At 37.6% G+C, this 22,969-nt stretch overlaps 1 long non-coding RNA gene across 1 annotated transcript; it reads right to left on the bottom strand.

Moving 5' to 3' along the window:
- Nucleotides 1–2,212: 2,212 nt before the first annotated feature.
- On the bottom strand, nucleotides 2,213–21,665 carry LOC111097539. Its single transcript, XR_005364054.1, has 4 exons — nucleotides 21,608–21,665; nucleotides 20,465–20,516; nucleotides 4,572–4,688; nucleotides 2,213–2,580 (listed from the first exon to the last, which is right to left on the bottom strand). It is a non-coding gene; the product is annotated as an uncharacterized LOC111097539 (long non-coding RNA).
- Between the last annotated feature and the right edge of the window lie 1,304 nt (nucleotides 21,666–22,969).

The raw sequence follows: 22,969 nt of genomic DNA on the forward strand, positions 1-22,969 counted from the left end.
TCTCAAGCTTCTAAAGGCCAGAGGGGAACTGTTAACAAAGTGTACTGTGGCTGGAAGAAACCAAGGCAAATGAAGAAATCCCACATTTCTTCACATTATAAAGCCTAAATTGTCCTTTTATGGATTTCCAAAATAATAATTTCTATGTATAGGACACTATAATGGGTAACATTTGGAAAGATAATGGCTCCATTGATCATCTTCCTAGAGGCTGGCTATTAAGAAGGCAAAGGTGGTGGCACATTACAAATCTTCTCCTTGGATTTATTTATATCCTCTCTCTATTTTCTGAGGTAACCCAGAAACACATAGAGAGAAATTAAAATGCATAGATGGAATTCTGGAATGTTAGTGATGATGGTAACCATATAGTGTGATTCTCCCTGAATTCCTCCATTAAAAGAAAGCAACTAAAATAGCAAATCACACAGACAATATCCACAACAAAATTTTAACAAAGGATTATTTCTATGAACTCCAAAATATAAACAGGTGGGGAAGGATCATGTAGAGCCAAAAGGCCCTTGTGATATCAGTATCTCTATGGGATGATGAAGAAGAAAGTCATGGGGCATTATGTACATTCTGAGAACAGAAGAACCCCTAAGATTGTGCATTCTCCAAAGATTCCTTGTTGACAACACAGGCTAGTTGAGGACAGCAGAAAACCCTGGGAGGAGCTGTCACACTTCCTTGTAGACATCCGGGTAACAAGGTATCTGTGGAGAAGTCTGAAAGTACTGAAAGAAAACATGACCTATCAACTCTCAAAACTAATCAACTCCCTTTCCCAGGACAAAGTCCCACACTGAGAAGAAACGACCAGAAGGAGATTCCAAATTGAGCAGGGAAGTGATGACAGGTATACAGGAAAAATAAAACCCTGATAAAGGTGGGGGACCACCAGAGGAGGCAGCTCTCAGAATGTACAAAATACTTCACTTTGAGAAAAAGGAATCAAAGCAGCAGCCCTAGAGACCTGAAACTAGAATAAGTACTTCAACCCAACCCTTCTCCCTGAATGTACAGGAAAGCCAGTTTCACATAAAAGTGAGCAATCAAAAAGAATGGAGGTAAAGCACTGTATCAAGTTCTCATGAGCAACTATAGAGAAGATGGACAAATTAACACCCGTACAAATAATAAAAATACACCAGAACAAGTCTGCAACACGAATCAAAACTGTAGCCTACTCTCAAATAAGCCAAAAGGCACATAGATATAAGATAAAGAAGTACAACATAAAAGTAGGTGAAATAAGATGAAGAAAAATAAACTGCCAAAAAACATTACAGAAATGAAAACTAAGAAGAAACACAAGAGGAAATGAAACACAAAAGTTAAGGAAAAAAAAGTAACAGGTATAGAAAAAATTTTCTAAAGAACCAATATACCAGGGACACCTGGATTGCTCAGTGGCTGAGCATCTGCCTTTGCCTCAGGTCATGATTCCTGGGTCCTGGGATGGAGTCCCACATCAGTTCCCCGCAGAGACCCTGCTTCTCCCTCTGCCTATGTCTCTGCTTCTCTCTGTGTCTCTCATGAATAAATAAAATCTTTAAAAAAAAAAAAATCAATTTTTTTTTCTCCAACAGATTTATTTGGAAAGGAATGGATTTTGAGGAGAAAAAACATGGGGCAGAGGTATGGAATAGAAAATAAATACAAACGTAAGCTGTTTTTTTAATTGTTTTATAACCACAACAAATTCGTACAGAGAATGCCCTGTACAAAACAACACAATAAAGGTTCAAAGATCGAGGTGTTCCCCTAGGCAAGGCTGAAGATTTCAGTCTCTGGTATTTGGAATTTTAGTCCTTGGTTTTGGATGGATCACTGGGTGTGTGACACAGTCCATGCTTTTAACCAGATTTGAACAGAAGAATGGCCACTTGGCCCAGGTAGAAGTAGATGAAGTGTTTGGTTTCATGTATCACATAACTACCGAAGTTCCTCCCCACGATGCAGTGCCAGGTGGGGTTGTACTTCTTGTCAAACTCCTTCTTAATATGGGCCGCAATGTCCTTCTCTTTGTTATATTTCTCCAACGCCTGAGTCGCACACTCCACCGAGTCCTGTTGCATCTCCTCTGACAAGCTTTCCATTGTTATGTAACAAATATACCCAAAACTTAGGGCTTCAAACAATAATGACATATTATCTTTCATGGCTTCTGAACATCAGAGAACACATAAATGAGATCAATTATTTCTACTCCGTGAGGTCTACAGCCTCAGCTGGGAGGATTTGAAGGCTGGAATCGACCGAACACTATTCCGTCATATGCCTGGCAGTCAGTACTGGTAATTTTCTGAGTGCCTGGCTGGGTCTATTGGCTGGAACAGCTGTATATGGTCTTTCCAGGTGGTGTGAGCCTCCTTGAAACACAAAGGCAGGATTTCAAGGACAAGTATCCCAAAGAATGCCAGGAGGAAGCTGCATTATTCCTATGGCCTAATCTCAGAAGTTGTAGAGTATCCCTTATTATGTCATCCATTGGTCAGTGTAGTTACAAGGCATGACCCTGATTCAAGGAGAAGAAACAGACTCTGCTTGTGAAGGAAAAGTGTGTCAGTCCCGCTGTGAGGAGGACATGTCGGGAAAATAAATATGCAGACATGACCATCTTTGGAAAAATATATCTGGACACAAGACCTAATAGAATTTCTAAAGTACGGGCACCTGGGTGGCTGAGGTGGTTAAGCTTCTAACTCTTGATTCCAGCTCAAGTTATGATCTCAGGGTTCTAGGATCAAGCCCTGAGTCACCTCTGCTCTCAGCAGGGAGTCTGCTTAAGGTTTCTCTCTGTCTCCCCCAGCTGACATGTTCACTAACACAAGCAAAGATAAATAAATCTTAAAAAATAATAATAATTTCTGTAGTAAACCAACACAATGAGATAAAACAAATTTCAAACTTTAATTGAAGAAAGCTTCCCTAAAAGTTTTACCTAAAATAAAAAAAGTGTTGACATTATGTTCTATAAGGGTACACAACTAGCTGGGGAAAAAAAAAATCAACCCAGAAGAACCCAAAATAAGACATTCTAGTAAAGTTACCAAACTATAAAGAAAAAAGAAAAAAATTCCTTTGGACATTCATGCAAACCAACCAATTCACTTATAAGGGAAATAAAGTGTCATCATATTTTTACACCAGTGCATTATTCCAGATAACAACGGAATAATATGCTAACTTACTATAGGAAAGAAAACATGAAACAAGAATTTCATACACAAATGGACTTTTTAGTTATAAAGCTCATAGATAAACTATTATGAGCATGCAAGGATTTGGAGAATATAGTTCCTTTGTGCCTTTCCAGAGGAATTACTAGAGAATAAGACATTCTAAATGAACCAAGAGAGATTGATATAAAGATTGGTGGAAGATACATTCTGTAAAATACAGATTCTGGCTGTGACTTTGTCTATCACAGAATTAATAGTAGTGTTAATTGGCATAAATATGACTTTAAAAATATCAACTTCTATGCTCCCAAATATAAAATGAATGATGATATGTCCTTGAACTTTGTGGCCTGAAAAGAATATGAAAATCCTTCCATGAAAGCACAGGTACATCATTATAACTGATTTATATTGTGTGATTAAGATCCTAAAGCCAATATTTATCTAATTTATTAGGTTTTCTAATTAAAATGAGTGGTGCTTTCATAGATATCCTGAGGATTTCAAATTGCATAGGTCATAATGTGACTACTTAATGCAGCACTGAGGTCTTGTCAATGGACTCAAATTGACAAGAGCAACTAATTAATGTTACTAGAAGACAGTAATACAGCCGTATTTGACTATTTTTTAATTGACTCTGAATAAAACTGTTCTCTCACTATCTTTAGTTGGAATATACAAAAAATATTCCCTATTTCTTCAAATTATCTCACTATTGCTTAGAAGGTATAACTATGCCTATTTTTAAATATCCTAGAAACATATATGAAGATCTCTTAAAAGGAAAAGTTGTGAGATGTTTATAACAAAATGTTCAATTTTATAAGCAACAAGATCAATAGCAATGGCTATTTAAGTTCATAAACTTCTCAAACTTTGAATAAGGGAAAGGAAACAGGTTTACACTGGCTGTTCCCTCTGTCCTGAACATACTTCTTTCAGATATCCACCTGGCACACTTCCCCACCCCCTTCAAGTTGGCTCCTTCTAAGGGGGAACATCTAGCAGCACCTCACTTAAAAAGGAATTCTCCAACCTTACTCTCTGCTTATTTGTCTCCATGCTTTCAGTTTGATACAAAATACGTTTGTTTTGTTCACTACTATACTCCCAGTGCCTAGAAAAGCACCTGGCACATAGAAAGCGTTCAATAAATACATTTGGATGAAAGAAAAAATAGTGGGTCAGGGAAGGTTCTAGATGAGCCTTGTGATCAAAGGTTGAAAGTCATATGGCAAAGCAATTTTTGCCTTCCAAGCCCTGGAACCCTATCCCAAAACTTAGCAATTAGCTCTCTTATGCTTGTTATATATGCAGGATATTCAAAGATGTTACATTATCACTCAGGATCATACACTGTGTAACTGGGATACTTACTATGAGGCTACGTCTTCAGGTACAAATTCAATGTTCTTGCCACATTAACAGATCCTTCTTAGTAATCTAGTTAGTCACTGGAGTCCACAGATGTTACAATGAGCTTTAAAATCTCAACTACAAGGAAAATGGTGAAAATACTATAACTATAAAGTATAAAGTAAAAGAGAAAAAACAAGTATTTAATGGAACCGAGTGGTTCTCAATTGGGGCAGTTTTGAACCCCAGGGGACATTTGTCAATGTCTGGAGACATTTTTGTCGTTACGTATGGGAGAGTACTACTGGCTTCTAGCAGGTAGAGGATAAGGATACTGCTAAATGTCTTACAGTGCATATAGTACATAAAATTAGCAGTCTCCAGATGTCAAGAGAGCTGAGGTTGAGAAGCTCTGACAATCTGAGACTTATGTACACCCAAGAAGGACTAAGGCACCATGGAATCCAGTATAAGGGATAGAACTATTCTTACCACATTACCTTAAATCATTTAGTTCACTGTTTTCATTTTAAATGTTATTCTTTAACCAATGTACTGTGCTTACATATAAAACCCTTTAATTGGTATTTAATTACTGTTCAATTCTTTTTCTTGTAATTAACTCATTAAATGTCTTACTAAGTAAAAACACTAAGCAAATGAGCTAATTAGTGTCTAATTATCGGTTACTAAAGATTACTATAAATGACTTACAAATGGCTAGCTTCTTTACTACTACTGAGAATTTCAATTGCTAACCCTAAGTAATTGACTGCAATTTATGTAGCTGGGTGTATATGTAAACTGCATGACTGTTAAAGCTGAAGCAAGAAACCTTCATCATTTTTCTGGGGGAAGAAGTACATTAGCAAAAGGAATTTTTGGATTCATGACCACATGCCTCCATCCTGCGGCAGAGCGTGGAATAAAGAGTGGCATATTGGAGACAGAAAAGAAACAGACTGTGGAAGGACTAAACTAAGTTAGAGATTCTGGCTTAGCCAGCACTGGAACATTGAGAGGGAAGCTCTAACTTAAACCAGGGATCAAGAGTCAGAGTCTAACCACTCCAGAAGGTAGGTTTTATTATTATGAACTATTTCATTTATATTACTATCACCTGCTTTTCAAGTGGAGAAACTAGGTACAGAGGGGTTCAGCTGCTTGCCCAAAGACACAGAACAAGCAAACAGATTCAAACCAGCAATCTAGCACCAGAGTTGTTCTCTTTTTCATTAGTAAATGACGCCTTCTTCCTACTACCATGAAAACCCATCTGCCTTTGGCTCAGGATGTGATCCCAGGGTCTTGGGATCAAGTCCCACATTGGGCTCTCTGTGGTGAGCCGCCTTCTCCTCTGCCTATGTCTGTGCCTCTCTCTCTCTCTCATGAATAAATAAACAAAATCTTAAAAAAAAAAAAAAAACCAGCATACAAAACCTACCATTGCATAATGAAGTGGATAGGTTTGTTTCATTGTTGAATTTAGTTTCTAATCCTAAAGAATGGTCAATTTCATAGGCACACTCCCTGGCCTTGAGACACCATGCCATTGGACAAGCTTTATTTTTTTAAAATATTTTATTTACTTATTTAGCACATGTGCATGCCTGAATGGAGGGAGGGGCAGAGGGGAAGGTAGAGAGAGAATCTTAAGCAGACTAAGTAAACTGGGCAGAGAGCCCAACATGGGGTTCAATCTCACAACTCTGAGATCATGACCTGAGCTGAAATCAAGAGTCAGACACTTAACCAACTGAGCCACCCAGACACCCCAGATAAGCTTTGAATCAAATATAAATAGGCTTTAAATCAAATATGTAGCTTTAAATCAAATCAAGCAGATCTGGGTTTGGGTTTCCACTCTGCAGATTACTCTTCATGTGACTTTTGGTAAGATACTGAATCACCTCATTTTTTTTTCATCTGTAAAATGGGGATAATAATGCTTATTCAAAAGATCATCATGATGATTAAAAAAAGATCATATAAAATGTTTACACTAGAACCTGGCATATACGAGGTGTTCATTTACTTTTATTGCTATAGCAAATAGGAATCTGGAAAAATTTTGTTGTAATTATGCTAAAATGAAGTGTTCTATACCCTGTAAATCAAAAGCAACATAAGAGAAGTTTCTTGTTTCTGTGCAACAGAAGTTTTCTTTACACCTCATAATTGTATAGAGTAGTGGAATTTGTAATTAAGGGAGTGGCAAAAAAAAAAGGATAAAGAAATATAAGGAGAGAGCTTTGCAAAGTGGCAGAATCATAGCAAATGAGGTTTATCCAAGGTGCAATTATTTCTAATTGTAAAGAAATATAAGGAGAATTGCCATTTTTGTGGAAGCTAATCTACTCCTATTTCCTATGGGTACACCAAGAAAGAAGAGCCCATAAACTCATTTGCTCTTTCACCACCCAACATTTATTGAGTGCCTACTATCTACTAGGACTAAGATACTCACTTGAAATAGAAATTTTTAAGATAAAAGGAAATAATTTATGGTAGGAGACAATGAGTTTTTTCTATTCCACAAATATTTACAAAATCCTAGTAGTAAAAAGGCAGGAGAGACCATCAAGACCTCAGCCTCTTCTGGAACTTAGCATGAGCAATTCTGTGTGATGTAACAGGAGGCAGGATGCAAAGAGCACCTTCTTCAGATCTAGGGTATACAGCAGTTTCTCAGTGAAATGCTCTCTAAATCAAATCTTGAAGGATAAGTAAACACTTCCTGAGCCCAGAGGCACTGTCACACTGTGGAAATGAAAATGAACACGTGGCTTAGAATCCCAGATCTGACAGTCCTACTCCCTGTGTAACACCAGGCAAGTTATTTAACTGCTCTATGCTTCAGTTTCCCCCTTTACAAAGTGAAAATAAGAGCACCTACTTCATCCTCCGGCAAAAAGTACTGAATACATCAATAAATGTAAAACCCTCAGGATTATATCTGACTCATAATTAAGTGCCCAATAAATTTTAGCCATCATTTTTAATCTTTCCAGTTTCAGTTCAAATGAGAAGTGAATGGCATGTACAAGGTTTCAGAGATGAGAACATGGAACCATTTGGAAAACTGCATGTAGATGGATCTAACCGGAGCAAAGCATTCCTCTAGGGGTGCAGATAGAGCCCATATCCTGAGGAAGAGGCCTGAGTACTTCTCTGACTAATCCAGATGTTATCATGATGGTTATGGGTTGTGGGAGACACAGAAGGATTTTTTTAAGCATGGATTGACTGGATCTAATTTCTAATTCAGTAAGAATGTGGAAAGCAGGCAGGCCAGAGGCAAAACTGGCTGTAAGAAGTCAGCTACAGTGCTACTGCAATTAGTTTCTCAGGTGAAAAGTTAAGGGTCTTAACCTACAGCAGTAGAGTGAGGAATGATGACTTTCTTGTAGGTAAGATGGTTGGGTTAAAGGTCTTGTTTTGACCTCCTGTAAGACTGATCATAAATCTCTTACTCATATACTAGGGTTCACAGTATAAGAAGAAAGGTGTTTGTGTTTTTTTGTTTGTTTTTTTTTCCAGGGCTTGGATAACGTGGCTTTTCTTTCTCTTCCTGTTCCTCAGTAGACATTTACTTTCTAAATACTCCCAAGAATGATGCATTCTAAATGCTTGTAGACTTAGAAAGAATTCAGAAGAATCACTGGTCTCCATGGGCAGGCCAGCAGTCTACTTCTACATAAGACCCCTGAATAGAAGCAAAAGTAAATAGACATACATTGATTTATATCCCCAAGCCTGCCATATTACCAAGTCTACCTACCATGTGTTATAATATCTCCATGTACCATATTTCATTACAAGAGGTGGGAACAAATTTACTCAATCTCATCCATTCCACTGAATTAAATCATGTACTTTTGAAATATGCATCTTAAATTACTAACAACTTGGGTTAGTGCTGTTTCCATAAAATATGCTAATACTTAGTTATGTTTCAGAGAAAGAACTAATTCATCAAGGCTAACTGAATGGTTTTAGAACTTCCTAAGAAGCGCAGATGAATGTGATTTCAGAATCATTTATTGTTAATGTGCAGAGCTAAATTTGTTGGCAAAATTCCTCTGGTATTCTTGGTGAATGACTCCAGGTGCAGTTATTAAGGTCAAATATTATGGTGTCACTGTCAAGATTTTTTTCCTATAAAAACTAAGGGAGGATTACATGTCTCTTAATATACAGGTCCCTAATGAACTATGTCCCACCTGCAGCTATTAAAGCAAGATTCATCTCAATAAAATGTGTGCTTATCAAAGTTCCAATTGTAGTCGTAAGAAAATCAAAGATTCATCACTTATAAAATCATAAAATTAAAGGGTAGAAAGGAAGTTGCATAGCTTATTCTCTATTCCCTTGGCTCTAGATGAGATAATATGTAAAACGGTATACTTCCCTTTGGTATGTGAAGGCCATCTGTGTGACACGTCTCCTCTGAGGGTCAGGGTTGTTTCAGCTGAGCTGGTGGGAAAGGCAGCTGCCCCCTCTTTTTCTCACCATTCCACCTGAAAATTCTACCTTTGGGCATCTGCCAAAGATGCACATTTGGTCAAGAAGCACAACCTTCCAAGGAGAAGGACCATTTATCTTATCAAGGGTATTCAAGGATTTGTACTTTCCTGCTCCAAGTTCTAAACAGATTTATTTAGGACCAGCAGGAAGATGATATAGGACAGTAAATTTTCCAAGACAGCCCTTCTCTGAAAGCCTGTTCCAGAGACTGACAGCCCTCACAGTTTAGAATCTGAGTACAATCTGAATGTATGCCAAAAGGATTTAAAAAAAAATATATGTCTAATCTTTCTCCTTTTTTACAATTAACAAACCCAGTGATATGAAATGACTCCCTTAGGTTAGTTAACTAGATAAAGGTAGACCAAGGATTAGAACTCAATTATCGTACACTGTCCAAATAATCTACATGGCTTATGTAGTGGAATATACTCCTGCTTTTACATCTCTTTTGAGGATTTTTATTTTCCATTTCAATATTAGAGGAAAGGGGATATTTGGCAAATTTAACCTCTGATTTGCAGGATAACTGGGATTTGAGGTAAATGGAGCAAATGTTTACAAGTTACTGACTGACTACTGAATTGTTTTACTACCTCAGATGATATGGCCAAATGCCCCCAACGATGGACATTTCTTGTTTTAAAAAAGTAAGGATCTCAGCAATACAAAGGAAAATGACACTGAATCCCCCCCATGATTTCTGGGTAAGTACATTTGGCACTGGTTCAGAACAGAGGACAAGACTGAATATGCATAGCTAAGAGAGCATGAGCTTGGAACTTTTTACAACTCTTCAGGAGTCTAGAGGAGCAACAAGGGAGAAGCAGCAATTATAGTTTCTAACTCCTATGCCACTTTCTCTCCCTCAGCCTTATAAAATAATCAAATGTACCAACCATTCCTTTCCTAGCTCTGCTTGATATTTAATTTAGTAGGGACTTGTGCTAAGGGCTGCATGCTTAAAAGGATTTATGAGCAGACTATTTGAAAGAAACATTATAGTTTCAGAATTTCAACTCAAACCCACTAAAAAGAGTGTTATTTCCTTGGAATCTCAATTCCTGCAACAAGGAAAACTGTGGAAATCAGAACTACTTTACCTAAAGGGCCCTTTGTGTCCTCTGCACATCTCCATCAGGACCACACATCGTGACCACTAGAAATACGTTTGAGAGTGAGGTGGGGGAATGGGAAGTGAGCAGAAGCTCAGTGGTTAAAGTCACTGAAAAAAAAAAATCACTTAGAGATTTCTACTGGTGTTGGCAGGTAGTGGGAAGACTTATAAAGCTAGATAAGTAGCCAAGAAATGGATTTTTTTAACCTTCCTATTTAAAGTATTTTAAAATGATAAAATGATAAAGAAACCATAGACTGAGAAATGTCTGTCAGGTCTAGTGGCCTTTTAAATATATAAGAATGGAATCTGGGCTATAGCCAAATCTGATGAACTTTCAAATAGGTATTTAATTGAAAAAAGAAAAAACAAAGATTGCTATAAATGAAACAATCAAGAGACAGAAAAAAAAAATCTCTTGTAGCTCTAGAACACTAGTCTGAATGAGGCTAGACCAGAAGTCAGCAAACTACTTATGTATAGGATCAGATAGTAAATATTTTAGGGTTTTCAGACTCAATCTGTCACAACTACTCAACTCTGCCATTATGGTGTGAAAGCACCATAGACAACTTATAGGCAAATGGGCTTGGTTGTGTTCCAATAAAAATTTATTTATAAAAGTAGGCAGTGGGGTGAAGTTAGCCTTCTGGTTGGCTGTAGTTTATGAACCTCTGGCCTAGACTTTGGTACCAGGCTGGCTACTTAGAATCCTAAGGGCATTAACACTGAGGACCTGCTGGGCCATGTGTGCACCCAAAATCAAAGAACAGGAACCAGCCACTCCAGTGAGACTGGTCTAAAAGGGTAGATAGTCTCAAGAGGAGAAAGTGACAATAATGCTTTTCAGTCTCACTATTCAAATAGAGGAACTATATTCCTTAGTCCCTGAGTGATTTGTTTACATTAGCTTAACAACTTAATCAAATATATCCAACATTTCAATAGTTTAATATGATACAATTTTAAAAAATCCTAAGGGCAAATTTCAAACTAAAATGTCCAAAGAAAAGGAAGATATGGGTGTTAAATGGAGGAAATTGAGTTTCCATACATGCCTTGCTGACAGATGCCAAATAAAACTTTGGAATATTCCTTGACTTTCTCTTAACTTGACTGAGATTTTCTCCTCTAAGATTCATGGATTTATGAATTAAGGGTCTACTTCTGATGTGGTCTGCTTTAAAGCATCCTAATTTGTCAATAAAAATTGGATATCATACAATTGCAGAGAGAGGTAAGCTAGTGATAAATCCATCTTAATCTCTGAAGGAAAAAAAATCACAATGCATTTTATAAACATGAGGCATAGAAGTGGTGAAGACTGGCATTGAAATAAGAGACTAACAGACTTCACTAACTTTTCTCAATCCTCTCCCATGAACCGCCTTGTAAATTTAAAATGCAGAAATCACTAGCACATGCTTTAGAGTTTTTATTGGAGGAATTATGTCTTTAAAATTCACACACCATTTATCACTTTGTTTTATGCAGGGGAAAGGAAATGCCTAATGTCCATATGTGTTGTCATTTGTTAAAGGCTTTCCTTAGATATGATGATAAATCAGTCTCCAGCTGTGTGTCAGCAACACTGTCAGACCAAGAAAAGGAACCCGAGCTGCTTTTCATATTTTCAGCTTCTCTTAAACAGAATTTACTTCATCTTCATAGAATCAAAAACCTTAAAGGGAGAAGCTTTAGCAAGTCTCCTCCTTTATCACCTAAAATATTGCCCCTTGCACATACTGGTCTTCTTTTCAGTGCTATAAAGGAACTTCTCTAACTGCTATAATAGTTTCTCTTAGTAACAAAACTCCAACTTTTCTGTTTTGCCTTTGCTATTCATAAGCTCTGATTTATTCTAAAGAATTTCAAGACATTTTTAATAGACTTTCAAAATTTCAAATGAACAGAGTATTTTGAGAATGTAGTTTGTTTTCTTTTATTGTGAGAGAAGGCACAACTTGGATTTCTAGATTACAGAAAAAATAATCCCCCTTTGCCTAATTGCTGGTCATCTGATCTGGTCATCTGATCTTTATCTACAGCTTATTCTTGATCCTTCATCTACAGCAAGTGTCCTTGTACTTGCCACATACAAAGAAACCCTCCTTGTCTGTCTGGTCCCTCTTTAAGGGAATCATTTAATAGACCTGTAACGCCATCATACTCATACAAAAGGCAGTGCCAGGTGTTTCTGTATTATGAGGATGACACAAAAACTACACCCTTTTCTAGTGCAGCTATGAGTCATCAGGGAAAGAGTTGGGACTCAGAGCTAGATCTTGAATCAGACAGCTGTGGCTATGAAATTTAGATCTGAGAAAAGGGAGATTGTAATAACATGTACCTCAGAGAATTAAAGGAAATAATTTATGTAGAAATACTTTGTAGACTGTTAGCACTAATCTGTTATTGTTGGCCTGACAACTTTCTTTTTCTGTACTGGGAAAATCATCTCATGAACATGGCCCTACTCTCCTTTGAGCCAGACTGCATTGGATAGGAACAGACATGAGTTTTGTATCCTCCTCAACATTTTCTGGCAAGTTTTTTGCCTTCCATGCTGTCTGCAGATCATGTCCACGTGTACTTCCTAGCCTACACTGATGTTAGCCTGAAATGGTTGGAGTAACAAAACTCTATTTAGCCATACAGCCAGGGAGGAGGAGGAGGAGGAAGGAGATGGGGGCAAAGAGAGGGGACCAAGAGGTTAGAGAATAAAGGAAGTTTTTAAATGATGCTATGCCAGAGACAAATTATCTCTGTAGAGGAGCTTTTCTCAAGCTCTCTCACGCTTAGAAATGTTTTTGTTCAGTCCTACAGATCAGAGATCAAGTAGAATACAAACACATGAGGAGATGGCATGTTAAAGCTAATGCCAACAAGAAGTTCCCAAAATGTGGAGACCGAGATGAAGACTCTACACTTCAATAGTGAAAGCTGAACAACTGTTAGCTATGGTATTATGAATCTTGTGTATTTTAATATTCTCCAACAGTAAGAGGTAACTAGCCCAGCATAAATTGTGTGAGTTAAGACCTGCCTGAAATCAGAAGCAACCCCTCCTTAAGAATAGTGAAAGAAAGCCAAATAGGGACACCATAAGCACATTAACTTTTCCTTAGTGAAGAGGATTAGAACTTAACCTTAGAATCACCTTATAAAAAACACATAAAACACTTTATAGAATTTAATTTGATTTATATAGAGATGGTTATGCTTCTAGAGTGAGTTTTGCTGCCTGACCTGAGTTAAAAGCAAGTAGTAGTCAAAAATCTGGTATCCAGAATTGGCAAAGGAAGGAGCCCTATCAATCCTAACAGAATTATGCCATCACGTATTTTTCTATCTAGTTTTGCCACATTTTGTGCTTACTGTGAAATGTTTTTCCAACTCTTCTTTTCAAGTATTGTCAGAAGAAACTACTAGACTTTGGAATTTTCAAATCATGGATGTTCATGGTTTGGTGCAGAGTGGTGTCATAAGAGGATTATTTTTCAAATAACATAAACTCAAAATCCTACAAATGAGAGCTCTCAGTAAGAATTATTGAGAGAAGGAAAACTATTTTCTGAGGGGGTATGGCCTCTTTGATGAGTACATCCCACCTTTGATCCTGATATCAACCATATACATTCTCCAAAGACACTACTTTTATTGGGATAGACTAGAATTCTTAAACACAACTTGAATAAAATTAAAGAATTAGCAAAACACAAATGAAAGCACACAAATGTAAAAACAAAATCAGCTTAGAATCCAGTGAATTTAACAGGCATAGTTCTATACACAGAATTTTTTTAAAAACTAGTTAGAACTGGATTAAAATTCTGGCTCTATTATTAGCCATGCAATATTGGAAAAATTTCCATGAATATAATTTCCTCGACTTAAAAAAATTACAGTATTTTTTCATGTTGTATCACATGGTTAAGTCTCCCAATAATAGCTGAATAATCTAGAGGTTTACATTTGATCTAAAATAGGCTAGTCAAATGCACTCTTCTAACAACTGGTAAATTTTTCATTGAGACACAAAGATTGAAAGTGTGAAGTACAGTAACATTTATACCATTGAAAAGACCATAAACTCCTACTTCTGAGATACTAGGGGCTTTTTTTCCCCTTGCTCTTCTATAGGTATGCTTATTTCCTATGACCCTATGAGATACACAAGAAACCTCCCAATAATTGTCTATGGATTTTTGTGTGTATGTGGCCTTAGTAGCCATAACTTGCTTTCTGATTCTTTTGATTCTTGTAATCAGAAGAATGTTGAATCAAAAAGATATTAGGAAGAATATTGCTACAAGTAAAAAAAAAATTTTATTAAAGTCCGATTTGCCAACATATAGTATAACACCCAGTGCTCATCTCATCAAGTGCCCTCCTCAGTGCCTGTCACCCAGTTACCCCATCCCCCCATCCACCTCCTACAAGTAAAAGTTTCTGAAGTGAGGAATTGCAATAGCCCTCCCATGATCCTGAGCTGGGAAGCCTATGATGTAATGCCACAGCAGTTGATTCAACAACTCTTGGTTATCCAGGCTGTGATCCAGGCTGGCCCACTGAATCATCAGATCTTAGAGAATCACTAGAAGTGATTAACCTAATTCAGGATAGGATCATGAATTCAACCCTAGGACCTTTGAATCTGGGGGAGAAAGAATCTTTCTAGTGGCTAATGAGGACATGGAATGTAACACTGGAGCTGCTAGTGGCACTCTTGACACCTTAGAGAACCTGCCTAAGAAGGAATCAACAATAGAAAAGCATAACCAAGAAATAAGGGGAATGGCACTTTGCTTGAGGACTTGGATCTAACCAGGCCTAAATTATCATCTTGATACTAGTCCCTGCAGTCCTCTAAATTCTTTATAAAAAGAACTTCTTTGACGTACTAGATAATTCTATGACTTGTTAAAAGCTTTTAGCCACTAACAACAATGCTGGCTGAAGAAACTTGACAATACCATAACAATCTGGACATATGTGCAACTGCTATCTTTCAAATGATAATGTATAAGTGTTTAAGTATCTAAAGGATTTTTAGAGGTTTGGGGTTGTTTTTATTTTGGATTTAGCCCCACTGCCTAAATGCCTTGGCCAAACTTGATGAGCTTGAGTTACCTCATTTATACATAGGTGATTCCATAAAAAAAGAAGGTCCATCTCCTCTGGTAAGGTAAGAGGACCTACACCAGCCTGTCTACTACGCCTGCTGGAAATGACTGTCTGAACAAGTGTTTTCTCATCTTGTCAGAACAAAAAATGACCCAACTTTTTTGAGGAATGAGGACCACAGATTGTCGGGACACCTTCACCATTTACTTGGCCATATTGGTGAGATTCTATTGACTCTTAATTATCCTCTTGCTGGAATGCTTTATTTTGTTTCCTGTTTCTAAGAAAGACAAGTGGTTGCCTTAAAGCTTGCTTATAGTTTATCTGAATTAAGTGATTCTATTTCTATTCTACTTATCTAGGAGAAAAAGAATATGTTCCATTTCCCTGTTTCTGAAATTAGAAAATTTGTTTCTAATACCACTAATACATAGGCTTATGGCCTAGATTTTTCAGGCACAGGAGCCATTAAATTCCCATTGGCTCCAACCAATTTGAATTTTCTGTAACTTACTACCAAGAGAGCCTTGACTAATACACTACCTGACCCGCAACATTAGGCTTATCTAGCCTTCTAGTCCTAGACAAGCCTGAATAGGATCTGTGTTTTCATCCTCATAGCTCCTTTGCTGATGAGTCTCCTGTGTTCTAGTCTTCACTCATCCCAGTCTTTATAGGAACAATGTAGTACATTAAAGTGCCCACTAAAGTTATATGTATAATGTCAACCCAAATCAATATTAACACAGATTGGTTTTAAACATACATATTTTGATATTCCTAAAAATATTGTCCACTTAAGGGTAGGAATGATACCCTATTTGTCTTTATATGCTCCATATCTAGGAAAATGCTAGACACTGATGCTACTTGCATCAATTAATGGAGATGAAATGAATCAGAAAAATTCAGGCAGTGGGGAGAACTGAAGTGGGTGACTGCTGATACAGAGTCCCTGTAGGCTATATAAAAATGTTGCATGAGAAAATTCTTTTTCTAAGTCCAAGGCAAAAATCATATCGATGAAGCGCTGTAAGAAGAAAATGGTACACTAGAGGCTGTACATAAAATTTGAAGCCCTAGGGAAGGTAGAATTGTCTGTGCTGGTTTAGGAGGAAAGAGAAAGACTACGATTTCAGAAATCATATTGGAAGAATCTGGACACCCTCAAATAATCATAGTAATCCAGCAGGGATAAGGCTTGGTTCTGCCCTGTTACGGAGGCTGCCATGTACATAATGTTCCCAGGGTTCACAGCAGTCGCCGGACAGTCAAAGGAGTCATACCCAAGGAAGGACCATGACTCCTTAGAGGGATGATCCCACCTCTTGTACATGCTTCATTCTTTATTCCATACCCAAGTATCTAAAGCAGAGGAGGTGAGGGAGGGAACAGTAAGAAAGACTTCTGAATAAATAATTTTTAAAGCCTGTGTTAAGAAAAAACTCTAGTCCATAGATAGTCCTAGGAGCAGCTTCTCTGTAACTGAACTAAAGGTTGCCTTAATAGTTAGACTGCTTGGAACAATAGGGAAACTAAGTTGTTTTAGTCCTATCAGCAAAATGGACACAACACTACCTACCCTGTTTTCCTAGAGTTATTATAAGGCCCAATGACAAAATTAACTTATGCATATGAAAGCACTTGGTAAATCTGAATGAGTTTCTTGATTACAGGTTTTATTAATGTCCTTCCTTTTTTTTTTTTTTAATTTTTTATTTATTTATGATAGTCACAGAGAGAGAGAGAGCGCGGCAGAGACACAGGCAGAGGGAGGAACAGGCTCCATGCACCGGGAGCCCAATGTGGGATTCGATCCCGGGTCTCCAGGATCGCGCCCTGGGCCAAAGGCAGGCGCCAAACCGCTGCGCCACCCAGGGATCCCAATGTCCTTCCTTATGCCTAGATTGTGTGTCCTGGCTTTTAGGGTTGGACACTGTGTAAGTCAAGCACCAATTCTGAATTGTTAGTGGAAGCTAATTGCTGCAAACAACAGCCCCCAAATCACAATGGCTTATCACAATCTCTCACTCATGTCACACTCCATAATGGGTGAGCAAGTAATTTTTTTTTTAACCCAGTCCCTTGTATCTCATGGCTTCACCCAACTCTGGGTTCATGGAGCCATCTCTTCTCTACCAGAAGATGGAAAAATAGAGAGAGGACAGCCCGTGAGAGAATTTCATGGGCAAATGCACACTTCTGCTCACATTCTCTCATACAGAACTCCATCATGTTATTGTACCTGACCACAAAAGGATCTGGAAAGAGTAAGCATGTTGGTACCCAAAAGGAAGAGCAGAATTGTGAGCTCTAGATCACAGACACTCAGCCAAGGTACTAATGAACTTATGAACTTCTCCATATTCTATTACATGAAAAGATCCAACCCATCTATGTATTCCCACAGCTTCTGGTTTAGAGACCCACTATAAATCCTAATTAAATATACTATAATCTACTTAAATGCAGGAACTTTTTATCACTTCAGTCCCACAATGCTTAAATATAGAGGGTACTCAAAATATGCTAGTTGAAACGCTAGAACTAGTCAAGTCCTTAATTCCACCTAACAAAATATTCAAGTCCAAAATTATCTGTGGTTTCTTAAACACCTCCCACAACTCCAAGTTGCTGGCAAGAAATGGTTGCCTAGCCACAAAAGTTATACTAAAACTTAGGGCTTTCTCCCTCTTTCAAAACCAGAGACTTTCATGACTAACACTGAGTTTAATACATAGTAGCACTAATTATAAATGTGGTGAGTAAGCAAGTGCATGAGTAATTGTGTGAGCTAACAGGCTACAGACCCACGAGCTTTATAAATTAGGTGAGTTTGCTATTCAATCATTCAAACATTTGAAAATCAGAAATTTCAGTTTTCAGTTTTTAGACCTCTAATTGTCTTGTAGGTTTTTTGGTCTTGATCCATGTGGGTCTATTTATCTAGTTCCCTGTTAACCTGGTAGAAGATAAAGATACCAGTTTTAGTCCTTGACTGAACACTAAGTCATTATATTTTTGAGCAATTTTGCAGTTCCCAGGACTGCCACCTTTCCCTCCTTGGAGTCACAGCCCTTATTTGTCACTCATTTGAGACTTTCTTACCTGCTAGCTATACCAGCTTATTGTCTTATTAGTGTCATCTTTCCAATCATCAATTCTTCATCTGGGAAGGGCTTTTCTTCTCAAATCAGTTGGAAACAGTATACAACTATGGCCCATATGTTCTTTGCTATTTCTAACAGTCACTTTTGCCATACACAAAGAACAAATAAATATTCCTGAGATTCACAGATGAACCTGTTCTACATGCAGCAGACACTAGCTCTGACCATGTGTCAGGGGTAACACTGAAGTATACATTAAGTCATAGCCCCTGACATCCAATAGCATCATTTAGTGGGAAAATAAAGATACTAAAAATTACCTACTATTCTATATAATAAGAGTTATAAAAGGATAAAGTAATATATAAAAGAAGTGAAGAAACTTAATAAACTGTATAGGTTAAAAAAAAAATCCCAGCTCCACCACTATTGGCTGTGTGGCTTTGGCAAACTACTTAATCTCTCCTACCTTCAGTTTCCTCATCTGTAAAATTTTAATAATGATATTTACCTCATAAGTTTGTAAAGAGGATTAAATGTGTTAACATATGTAAAATGGTTAGAATTGTACCCAATTCCAATAAATACCTAATGTTGTCTATTGTCCTGATTAGTTATTACTACTGTTTTTTATAAAGTACAGTGAAGATACGGTAGGTGATGTGCCTAAATCAAGGTGTATCTAAATGAGTATATATTTTCAAGTTTTTAAAAGTAAGATGGTTCTGGAGGTAGTTTAAAAGGCTCTGTGTTAAAAAAAAAAAAAAAGGCTCTGTGTATTTCCAAGTATTATTATTTACTGAATTAGAATTCTGTTGTTCTATCCTTAGATCTCAGATGAAGCCAGTATAACTTATCAAAACTCAGTTTGTACTGCCCAAATACATCGTATTTATCTGTCATTGGAATGGATCTGATAAACATCAGAATTACTGAATTCTTTCTGAATTACTACTGCAGCATGCTAACTCATGAAGTCTTCCAGTTACCAAGCAAGCAGACTGCTTTCTTTGCTGTTTGAGATGCAGAGATTCAAAGGTGAGATTCAGAGCTGAGTCGTTTGTAGAACTGGCAGGCTAGTGAGACTCCTGGGTATCTAGTCATATGATTTTATGGTATAGGATTATAGTTAGGGGGAAGAATCTAGAGTGAGGAGGCTTGAATCAATGACAGAGGAGAGAATTTGATATGGAGGGAATTGCTTGGCATCTGTCTCCCTGCTGGCCAAAGGATTTTAAAATTTGATAGAGAGATATTGCATCCAGAAGATCTGATAAAGGATAGGTGATATTCTGGGAACAAAATGTGCTTTTTCAAATGTTATGAAATGAGACAGAATTGGAGTGCCATTTTCATCACACCATGCCCACCACCAAACCCTTGTTCCACTGCCACATACCCAGGGTACTTTAAGTTCCCTCCTAGCACAAATGGCATCTAATCCCCTGAGGCACATTGTAATGAGAGTCAGGGTGGGGCAGCTACAGAGCCAATCAGAACCTCTACTAGAAATTCTAGCAGAGTACATGAGCAAACTTGTTTTGGGGCACATGGGTACAAGTGCTCATATGCTAGGGACTCTCAGAGGGAACTAGGGGAGTTTTTAAACGGTACTATAAATCTGTAAAATGGGAACAATCTGCATTTACCAAGGGAGAACACAACCTTAGCAGAAGTATGCCATTTTCACTACCTAGTAAGCAACAAGAGTGGGATTCAAATTCACTTCTCTATCCAAGGATCCATTCCCTTTTCAGAGTATCATATTGCCAAATTATTTCATATTGTGGCCATAATACCATAATAGTTACTTATGGGGAACAAAACAAAGAGAACAAAAAAGAACTGTAGACCTTCATATTACTCTAAATTACTACATTGTCCACTATTTCTGCTACGATCTGGAACACACACATACCCAATACCCACCCCACAACACTTCTTTGTACCAGAGGAAGTGTGTCTTAACTTAATGAAGTTATATAATTACTTAATAATTTAAAAAAATAGACTTTCATTTCTATGTTACCTACCCACTTGGCCAAGATGAAAGCCGAGAAGTAAATCACACTAGGATCAAGGTAGCTGAGGTAGTGAAAAGACAGAAGTTACATCTTACATGTGCTTCTCCAAATCTGAATCCCTCCATCCCCAAATGGCAGGAATGCTTAATTAAATCCATATTTTTTAAACACTCCAATCTTTTTTAATGTCATTATTTTTCATCTTTTGCATCTGGGTAAATACTCCTATTTTGGCACGAGAAAGAGAAGGCGGATTCCAGAAACCGTTCTGCTGCTAGGAGACCTAAAGGCCTGAAAATGAGTTTTTGACAAATTGAAGAAGCCACCTCCTTGCCCTGCTCCTAGACAGCATGGTATTTCATAAGGTAGCCTTATCCCTTTCCACTGTACCCCCTGGCCTAACCCAGACTACACTGTTCAGTGCTCTCTCTGGAACCCTCTTATGCCCAGAAAACTCCTATTTCAACGTGCCTTGGAATCATCCAGGACAGTTACTGTGACCAAAGTAGTTTTTTTAAATAGAAGGCCAACCAGTTATTTGGATTTGTATCTCCCAATGATCAGTGCTGCTTTGCAACAGAAAGCAATTTCTCTGCTTTATTAAGCACCATTCTTTTATGCTGACCATATACACTGTGAGTGAAAAGACTCCTTCCAAATATGGCTCCAAACAGTTGATTAAAAAGATTTAGGTATGATCTTGCAAGGTTAGGTATTTCTATACACTCAGCTTTAATTTGGAATTATATCTTCATTTGACTCAAGAGATTCTCTTTAATTTCATGATTATAAAAGACCTCAGTTCTCCCATATGTGCCCAAATTAAGCTAGGAAGACTTGAAATTCACCACCATATGGAATTAGTTTGTCCTTCCTCTGGGTTCCCATGACAGTTCAAACTTGTCTTTAGTTTTATATTTATTAGGTATCTTACGTACTTATATCTTTCTTTACGTGTAGCCAGTAAATGCCTGAAAGACAATATACTTTAGTCATCTTTTTATCCCCAAAGCCTAACCCAGTGCCCAGCAAGTAGCTAATAAGTACCCAGTATAGATGCAGTCAGATTAGAATTTTTCATGTCCATGATAACTACTTTATACCCTCGGGCACTGATTGTACTACCACATCTCATTTCTTTCCCATTTATACCTCATGTGCATCTTCTCTTTACTCCATGAACCAGCACAAGCCTGTCACACAGCCCTGCCTGAAACCACAAGAAAATAACAGTTCTAAGAAGGAGGACATTGAAAAATGTTTACAAAGCTAACAGACATGGTATTGAGATTTTCCTGCTTCTTTACCTGTATATCCCATTTTTCCTCATGTTTATTCAAGCTCAAGCTCTCCATTACCTGTTCTAGTAAAAAGAAGTGATAGCACACATAATTCAAAATAGAAGATCATCTAAATAGTCCCCTTTTCCTTTTGGGGAATGTATCATACAAAAACAAGGCTTTAGAGATATGAGGCTGACATCACACTTCCTATTTACAAGATGACCCTGAATAAGTCATTCAATGTTCCCAAAACTGTTTCTTTGCCTGCAGTGCTAACCTTTACTAGCCATAAAATGAGTGTCTGGATCAGACAAGTCAGTCTATATTCTGCAAATCATAAAATGCAACACATATCTAAGATTGTGTGATCACATTTGGAATGGATTACCTAATGGCAAGGAGTGATGAAGAAGTTGGCATCAGGTTAAAAGTTGGTGCTCTGCCAAGCAAATATTAAAATAAGTTTACAGTTCCCAAAACTAAACCAAGTGACAGTGTGGAAAGGCAGTCCAGTTACATATTAGGTACAGGGATAGCTGACTAAGGTTATAAAAGATCCATGACTGATCCACTATGTGGCTGTTTCCTCTGCAGATAATCAAGAGTTGAGTGACTCACATCAAGGGCACACAACGGCACCTTGTACTACCGTTACCCATATGGTAGAAAACGAAGGTTACTTGTGCCAAATGCAGATCCAATTAAAACTTGGAAAGGTTGCTCCATTATCACATTTGCAGCCATAATTAAATTTGTGAACTGAGAAGAGCTGCCAAGCTTGCCTCTCTGCTTTGGAAGGTGGGACATCTGTTAACATTAGTATGGACATGGAGCATGGGGAGTAAGTCACAAAAATTCTGCTTCAAAATGAACATTCAAAATAAACTATAGTTTAAGGCTCTGAACACTAAGCCTTCTATTGTTTAATGTGCCTCTGTTTACCTGTTACCTTTTTCAATTCATGATTTTTTAATATAAATGACTTTCCCCTGCCATTGCTCATTTCCAAAGTCAAGGTTTTTAAGGATTAATATTCATGTCTGATCACACTTTCAAGAAGGAAGTTGATCTATGATCAGAATCAAGCAGCTTTAAGGAGGACCCTTAGTATTCCCTATGGAGCTACTAGAGAATGCTGGAATTGTATACGACTTGATTCAACCACCTGTAGAAGGCAGCAAAACTGGAAGGCTCTAAAGCATGCAGTTAAGTAATAATGTATTTGTAGGAC

The sequence above is a fragment of the Canis lupus genome, chromosome 9, assembly GCF_011100685.1.
Source record: "Canis lupus familiaris isolate Mischka breed German Shepherd chromosome 9, alternate assembly UU_Cfam_GSD_1.0, whole genome shotgun sequence".
NCBI lineage: Eukaryota > Metazoa > Chordata > Mammalia > Carnivora > Canidae > Canis > Canis lupus.